Source organism: Parasteatoda tepidariorum, chromosome 2 (genome assembly GCF_043381705.1).
Source record: "Parasteatoda tepidariorum isolate YZ-2023 chromosome 2, CAS_Ptep_4.0, whole genome shotgun sequence".
In the NCBI taxonomy this organism is placed as follows: Eukaryota; Metazoa; Arthropoda; class Arachnida; order Araneae; family Theridiidae; genus Parasteatoda; species Parasteatoda tepidariorum.
Window position 1 is genome coordinate 49100007 of NC_092205.1, and position 9542 is coordinate 49109548.

The window sequence follows — 9542 nt, forward strand, 5'->3', positions numbered from 1 at the left end:
TAGTTGCATTTCCACTCGTGTTCTATCCACCAATTTTCGTTTCAATCGGACAACTCCTTCTTGGTGCGTCGATTTTTTTGTTATAGAGTATATATAAGAGGCTTAGGATAATAAAGAATAACGAAAAAAAAATGTTCCAAATTTGACATTTTTACATTAAACTGTTCTATATTATAGTTTCCAGGTAGGTATCCTACAGTTTTACAGTATTTCCCCTACATCACAGCAACCTCTCGTTGCGCACACGAAAATCATGGTGTTCTTACAAAAAGCTCTCGTGAATTATTTGAATATGGCCTATCGTTATATTGCATCGTGCCTTTTATTTAAATCTTTTTTATTAGACACTAAATGGAATTATTTTTACAGGAAAAAGAAAAAAACACATTACTCATGCACTAACAAATATTATGCAGGATAAGAAACTAGTTCATATTAAATATTAAATAGTTTGATAAAGCTTAGTTTCATTGCTGGATTGGAATTTGTTACCAGATTAAATCTTTTCGAATGATATAATTTCTCTGTTATTGCTTCACTTAGTGTGTGGACTTTCAAGACTTTCTTCCGAATCATTATCTAGGAAATTTTCGAAACACGTTAAAAAAAATATTACTTCTCTTAGTAATTACTGCTAATGATGAAAAATCAATGAAATTCTGCTCCTCTTTTTTGAAAGCAAATAATTTATATTAATTAAAATGCAAATTTGTCTATGTGTTTCTCTTTGAACTGCAAAACCGTTTGTGTTAGGGTCTTAAAATTTGGGCAGCAAATGCAAGGGATAAAATTCCATTAAAAATTTACTTAGTTCATCTGAGAAAAAAAAATTGAAAGTTGAATTTTTCTCATAGGTTCAACATTAGGCATTTTAACATAACTTTTACCGATTTTTTTTCTTCAAATATTAAAAAAATGGTATAGTGTTGTTTGCTAGATTACTGCTCTATTTCATCATAAAAACAGGCAATAGCCCTTTCTTTAATATTTAATTATTTTTTATTCATTATGTCAGTTGAGCTCAAAGATTAACGAGGATTAGATTAGAGCCCCTGAATTAGAGAGGCCGATTATCAGCCGTTTCGGAGCAAAAGCTTTTCCTCTAATAATGAGGAGCTACAGTTTTCCGCAAATAATCGCTGCAAACGACGAACTTTTTTTTATGTTTATTCAAATTCACTACAACTTTTATTACCGGTTAAAAATTTTAAATAAAATTTGCGTATGTGCTACATGCCAATTACATCAATATTTTTTATAAATGATTTCGAAGTAAATTTGGAACTGAATTTCCTATTTCTGTTAGATCTGGGTGTTTCCAATATCTTTTCAGATTTTTAAGGAGTTTGGAATATCGAAAATTGTTGAAATAGCACCAGGTTTTAATTTATCGTTACCATCTTTTCTATTGATTTCTTGTTGAGATTCTTTAAAATGAATCTGCAAAAATATTTTGAATGCTCTTTTTATATTTTCATACTTAAACTAAATCACATAAAAAAATTTAGAGTTTAAAATTTATGAACATCCTCCCATGACATTTTGAAAGCAGGAACTAATTATTTCAGCAATTTAACACAAGATTTTCAAAGGAAAAAGCATTGATAGATCCAAAAATATATGAAATATCGCATATTAAATAGATTTCTTATGATAAATGCAAAGAAACTGTTTAAACTTCATGCGATATATTACCATAAATAACTAAAAAATATACTTAAATGAGTCAGGATTAAGAAACTAACTACTTGATCGTAGTGAAATAAAAAGGAATATAATAAAAAATCAGGTAAATATTTTTTTTAATAAAAAGAAATACTTAAAAGTGAATACAAAACATGTCGATTCTGAAATAAGTTTGGCGAATTCAGCCAATCTCTGATCTTTATTGATTTTATTGCAGATGAACAATTAAAATTGTTAAATAAATGAATAAATATTGTTTAAAAGTCATATTTTAAATAAATATATACTTAATAAAAGCAATTTCAATGAAAATTCCTATATTTGGGACATAGTTAAAATTGTACAATTCAAGTAACCCTGAAAGTTTTTCACATATTTAAAAAATAAATAAAAAATAGCCGAAAATTAGCATTCAAAAACAAATTCTAATAACTTAATATGGTTAATATACTACATATACACCGAAGAGCCATTACATTATGACCACCCTGCTAATAACATGTAGGACCACCTTTAGCCCTCAAAACTGCTAGCACCCGCCGTGGCATTGATTTCACAAGGTACTGATAGGTAGCCTGAAGTATCTGGTACCAAGCGCTCACCAACTGGTCCTGCAACTCCCTCACATTGCGAGGGGGTAGCGTGGCAGCACGAATTTGGTTTTCCAAGTAGGACCACAAATGCTCTATTGGATTAAGGTCAGGTGAATTTGGGGGCCAAGACATGACTTGAAAGTCACTGGAATGTTCCTCGAACCAATCCATGACGATTCGACCCTTATGACATGGTGCATTATCCTGTTGGTAAACACCATCCCCCGCAGGAAAAACTGTTGCCATGAATGGGTGAACCTGGTCTGCAACTATGTTCAAGTAGCTTACAGACGTCAGGGATTGTTCTATGAGGATTATGGGTCCTAATGTGACCCATGAAAACATTGTTCCTGGGCGAGCCAATTGTTGTAGATGGAGGGTGGTCATAATGCAATGGCTCTTCGGTGTATAAGCAAATAAATCTAATTAGTTGTATATAAATCAGTATTTACGAGGATAAGCGAGCTCCATTTCCAGACTGCCAGTTATATCTTGTGCAATTTATTATCCATTTCTTCTTTCTTTTCAAGTTTTACGAAATCTGAACATTCGAAAGCCTTTTCTTTTTTAAACTGTTTGTACAATTTATCGTCCCACAACAGCCCATACCAATAATTTTGGGTATCCAAATAGCATTCAAACTCTAACGTAATACTAACATAACGTAACTTGCGAACTTGTCTGCTCAATAATGGCGGATAGTTTATCCCTTATATTATAGAAGCCTTAGATTAGATGTGTTGCCCATATCACCGAATAATGAATTTTAAACATATCTGAAATTTTTTGTTTGTTTTGTTTATAGTTTAACTCTTGAAGCGTGTTCTATAAAACTATACAATTTGAAATCAACAATAATTAAAATAAAATACACCAAAGAGCAAAGTTAATGCATGAAAGCATCGATTGACCGTTAAAAATCACCCTACTGTTATTGGTACCAGTGATGCTTAGTTAATTTTGGTTATAGGTACCACTGGTGTTATGGAAATAGGTGCTGTTTTAATAGTCAACAATCTAGTTTAGGTATTGTGGTCGTAGCTCTTTTTCATGGTCCCCGAAAGTAATAAGTATAAACGAAATTGCTTAATTGCGTAAAATTTTGACAATCATGAATTGGCCGTGAACAAGAGCTGTATGCCAAATGATAATGAATTTCGTTAATCTTAATTTTGATTAGATATGAACTTCGAAAAAGTGTTTTGTGTTAATTTATTAACCCGAAGTCCTCGAGAAGGGCTACAAATAATAATAAATAAGTAAAGGATATTACCAAATATGTTAGCTCTATAAAAGGTGTTGAAATATAGCTTTCAATTTTGTATATAATTTCGTTGTGCTGATTAATACAGATTTATTAATTATTTACTTATTTTGAAATTATGAAACTTTAATTATTTACTTATTATGAAAAACGGGTATTCAGTCGCTTATAAATTATAAATTATAACTTCTAATAAATTTTTTCTTTCCTCGTAATATTTTTGGTCCTCTGTCATTTCATACTGTTTCAAAAATTATTAAATATTTGTTGTTTGATTACGCTGTATAGTCGAAAATATTTGAAACTTCATAAGCTTTAATACTTTTTTTGTTAAACGAATATTTATTCTTACGGAAATGAACGACGCTGAATCTCTAATCATTTCTAACAGTCTCTAGTTTTCCAAATTCTTTTGCCAATTTATTTAGCACATCGATAGCACTTTTTTTGTATCACTTATTCTCATGATTTTGCAGCTAGATGTTTTTTGTTGATCTCTTTTTATGTTTTTTCCCCTCAATAAAGAAGATAATATCTCTTCATTGCGTAAAGTCACAGAATCCTAACAAATATAATGAAGATCTCGTTTTTAGGATTCCTAAGGTAGTTTATTCATTGATATACATATTACGGAATGCCAGTTACAATTACCTATCAATGAAGTGCTTATCATTGCATCGTGTGAGAAATACTTACTTGCTATCAAGAGAATTTCTTAATATTCGAAGAACTAGAAGTAAATAGATTTCTAGATAGAATAAAACTAGATATATTTTTTGTACGTATTGGTGTTATTTATTTTTCGTACGTAAGATTTATTCATTTACTATATTTTTTGAAAAAGTAATACGAATTCTAATTATTTATAATTAAAATATTTTTTATACAGTTAATTTAAAAAAAAGGAAAAAAAACTTAAGTTTCATGCTTAGAATGTTTTTGCACATTAAATTGTCCCAGAACTTTAACTTATTCTCTCAAAATAATAATAATGATAATAAAATTAAATAAGTGGAATAAGAAAAAAAAAGAATAAATATAGAACTTTTTGTCTTGTCAAAAATTAAGAAAGTTTGGCTTAAAACCGCAGTGAACCTTTATTAAAATCTTTATATTTTGCTTTAATTACTTATTTCTTTTGCATCGGAAATTAACTAGAATTTAGAAAAAATGTGAAAAGCAAGTTTTTGAATTTCTTGAAAATAGTATATAGTAAAGATTTATACACAATTCATCCAATTTATATGCATTACGATTGATTTAAATGCTTTTCAACGACAATTGAAAATTATACATGAAACAAGTAATTCGTAGAATTTCCTTATATATACAATTATAAATTTCAGTGTTTAGATTAAAATCCTTCATTTTAACTGAAACTTTTAAAATATATTTTTTTACAAAGAGAAAAAAACAAAAACATAGCTGGCCGATTGTAGTTGATAAAACGTATATCTTAGTTAAAACGTAATGAGTTAATTATGAAGCATCATTAAAACTAAGGTTTAGTTCTAAATTAATATTGAACCTAAGTAAATCGATAAGGAAAATTAAAACAAAAATATAGTTCAATCTGTTTATTTATAAGAACTCTATTCATTTTATTTTATTAATTGTAATTTTGATAAATATAAACTGATCCTGGGTAGTTTTTATTTGTTTTGTTCAATAATTGCACTTGGTAAATTTGAATTAGAGAATTTAATATTTAATAGCGTTAGGAACCTCAAAATCGTTAATGCAATTAAATTCGAATAAAGATTAATGAATGAAAGTTTAAAATCAATTCTTACACTTATTATACACAAGTTAGATAAGATATTTTTAAAGTATATGCTCAAAATTTACTTTTAATAACAATTTTTGCACTAATTTGATATTTTACCAAAATTGGTAACTTGTAATAAAGCTTATTTAACTAATAACCTGAAAATTCTTAATCTTCAAAATAAAAAAATATTTTACCGAAACTAAAGAATAACATTTTAAACAAATAAACAAAACCAAAAGAAAAAATTTAAATCAAGCTAAATTTCAAGCTGTAAGTCATTATTTTTAAATATCTTAACATATTATTATTAAAAAAAAACTATTGATTATGCTTTTTCGTTTTATATAATACAACTCTAACATTTGACTTAAAACCAACATTTATTTGAGAAATATAATCGTTAAAAATTTAAAATATTCATTTTTTGAATAAATGCTGGAGAAACGATAAAAATGTTTGGGGGAGGTGGTACAGAAAGATGTCATCGACGACGTGATTCACGCTGGTCGGAAATGTAATCGTATGTCGCAGGGGGCGCATCTCTTGTTCTTGTGTCTTTAAACTGGTACTTTTATTTATCTTAATTATTTGAATCTTACGCTAAATTTATGTATTTTGCTAATTACTTTCGCAAATTGCATCAAATAAGCTTAGAAATATGTGTTTATCGTAATTTTTTGATTTGGCGAGCTTGTCAAGTTTGCCGCCCAATCATTAAATTACAATAAAACAGCTTTCTGAGCCTATTTGAATGAATTTTTCAGCAATATAATTGAAAAAAATAAAATTGAGATAATTTATTTATATAAACAAAAATACCAGTTCAAAGCCAGGAAGCTAACTAAAAATAAGCTCACGATGACGTTTCCGCTCATTGGTTAATCACTTCTTCCTTCTTTTGGTGCTTCCTTCTTCAATTTAAAGTTACATTAGTATTTATGGGACACCCTGTATAGTATAAATATCTCGATAGATTTTAAAGCTTTTCAGAGTTGAATGAAAAATAAGGGGTGAGGAAAGGAACGAAACTGTTATTTACGTATAGAAACCTAATAACTGACACAATATATTAAGAGAACTGTTATTCACATGGAATTATTGATATTTCGATTATGTTTCGTGTCTATCATCCATTACGTTGCTTCATATTTTATTAAATATTTAGTTTGGTTTCAGCAATTTCCTTCGCAAAATTTTTAACGTCTTTTAATAATGCTGGAGGAAATTAAACTACTTAACACAGTTAAACCGTCTTAAGATTCTTTCAGGAAATGGAATCTGTTTTTGTTTACACATGAACGGAAATTTACTCTTACTGATCTCAATCCTCGTAAGAGAAGAAGAAAATTAATGAAGGATTTTTAACCCTCGCTTTTCTTTTCAATTTGATTTCCAAAACTACATAAATGTAGTATTTAATGTTTGACTTTACTTGAAATGGTAATTTATTACTTTCGTCTGTTTTTTCTTTTCTTTTTTAATGTTCTGGCTTCGTATAATATAAATATTTTAGTTCTACTTTTTTAAACATGATGATTTTACACTTTCTATTAGTCTCTAGTATAATGTTTTATCAGTACTCGCTAAAATAAACGTATAGAGATTTGTTAATTTTTTCTTAGGATAATCCAGTAAGCTTAAGACTTTTTGAAAAATTAATACACAAGGTTTTTTTAGTTTGTTTCATAAAAGCTTTGTTATTTTGATTGTTATGTTCTTATAAATGATACTTGAAACTTCTCCTACTTTCTTCTGTACGTTTCCTTCTTTCTTTTTGTGACTGTCGTTGAACTGCCGACCCCATTTTGGGTTTACGACTATCAACGTTAGACTCCGCAGCCTAGTAATTGTGAACCTAATCCAGAAGACAATGGAACGTTTTAATGGAACTAACCCGCATCTGGATTACACGGAGAGGAAAACCACAAAGACCTCCTATGGTTAGCATGGCAGCAAGAGGACTCAAACTCATGAACCGTCGACCACTGAGGATAGTTTTGCGTCAATACTGTGGTCGGTGTGAGCCGGCTGCGGAATTCGAATCTACCAGCCATCACTGGGATTCGAACCCTGTTCACCTGATTGGAAATCGAGCACTCTATCTCCTGAGTCACTACGTTTCCTTCCTTTTTTTTATAACCGTCTTTAAACAGCCGACCCAATCTTTGGGTTTACGACTACTAATGTTCAACTCCGTAGCCTTGTAATTTTGAACCCAATCCAGAAGACAAGGGAACTCCTGGATCGAGTATTGGGAGAAATTCGCCTTCGTGGAGGATTTTTTGATGGAGCTAACCCGCATATGCGTTACATGGAGACGAAGACCACAAGAATCTCCCACTGTCAGCCTGGCGGCAAGGGAACTCGAATCCAAGTTCCGTCTACTACTGAGGATCTTTCACATCAGCACTGTGGTCGGTGGAAGCTAGATGCAGAATTAGTATTGACTGGGATTTGAACCCGGTTCGCCTCATTGGAAGGTGAACGCTCTATCCCTTGAGCTATCGAGGCTCCCTTCCTTTTTTGAGAGAAATGAGATTGATTTGAGAAAGAGAATTGAATTTTTTTCTAGACAGGCAAGTGTGTCGGGTTTATCGTTAAATCTTTTCACGATGAAATAATTGAGATCAATTACTAGAAGATGGGACTAATAGTTTAGAAGTTATTAGCGCTTTTCGTACAATCTGACATTACTTTCTAATCACGCGAAGCAATGTTTCTCATGTATTTTCACTATAATGTTTCTCATGTATGTCACTATAAATCGAATGAAGTTATGCGACAATCAGCACAGAACAAATGGTTCAAAAATTGCAAGAGTTTTTGTGTGCAAAAAATGATTTTTTTAGACACGTGCTTCTGTATGCACTTTACATTGTAAATATATTTTCCAATGAAAGTTTTCTTGCTGAATTGATTTACTCAAAACAGGAATCGATAAGTTAGATAATTAAGAAGTAAGTAAGGTTTTCTGTGCAAATTAAGGTTTTTTTCTTATTATTTTTTACGTTTTTGTTTAAATCGGAATTTTATAAGAAATATTTGTCATATATTATAAGAATGCTTGTACTTGTCTTGGAATATTTAAAGCACTGTTTTTAAAAATTATAATTTCATCAAAAACACAAATTTCAGCACCGTGGTATTAATTTAAAATGGGTTACAGATTAAAAAATGGGTATAGTATTTTTAAGACAATGCCTCTATGTGCCTAAAAAAATTTGTAGAACATTTAAAAAATTGAATTTTGTCAAAAGTGCGCCAAATTAGATTTAATAGCATGTGATGACACCTTATTTTTGTATAAATTTTTGTACTATTGGATTAATTTAAATCTGATAACTTATGACAAATATGAGTGTCATATTTTCTAGAAGGACCCAATTATCAATAATTTAGTTCGAAGACATCTACTGCGTGGAAAATGCCATGTGGAGTACTCTTCCTAAATTAAATTCATTCTGTCTAAAATAAAACATTCTTAAATTAGTTTTAGTTACTTTCGACTTTTTTTATATTTTCCAACGAAATGCTTTATTTACTTTAAACGTTTTTTACTTACTCATTCTTCCTGTTACTTCTAAGCAACACTGCTTTGATGGATTCTGCTAAACTCTCTTAGTTTGAGAATGATTTATTTGTTTTCAACTAACATTGTAACTCTTCTAACTACTCGGTATCTTTTCCATAGTGGTTTTCGGGCTCTTACTATAAGAAGTAAACTTTATTTATTTATTATTTTTTAGTTGGTTAAGGAAATAAGAGGCTAAGTTTTTCTTTTCTTTCCTTTCCCTCTCTTTCTTTTTATCAAATTTTAATTTCGCTTTTTCACGCATATTAAATTTGAAATTTCTCGATGGATTTTCTCTCTCTTCCACGTGTTTTTGAGCGTTTAAAATTTAAACAGATGCATGTTTCGGTGATAATACATATTTTTAAAACTTATAAAAAATGTAATTTCCTTACACTATAGTTTCTCCGGACACGACAAATGGCAATGAAGTCTTGAAATTCGACTGAATAAAATCGGTAACTTTTAATCTCCAATTTTTTTCAAATAAATAAATATTTAAATACATGAATGAAATGAATGAATAAATAAATAAATAAATAAATAAATAAATAAATAAATAAATAAATAAATAAATAAATAAATAAAAACCATTTGAAACATATTATTGTTTATGTGCTTTTATGTGAAGCTCCTTTTTTTCAATATAAAAAATAA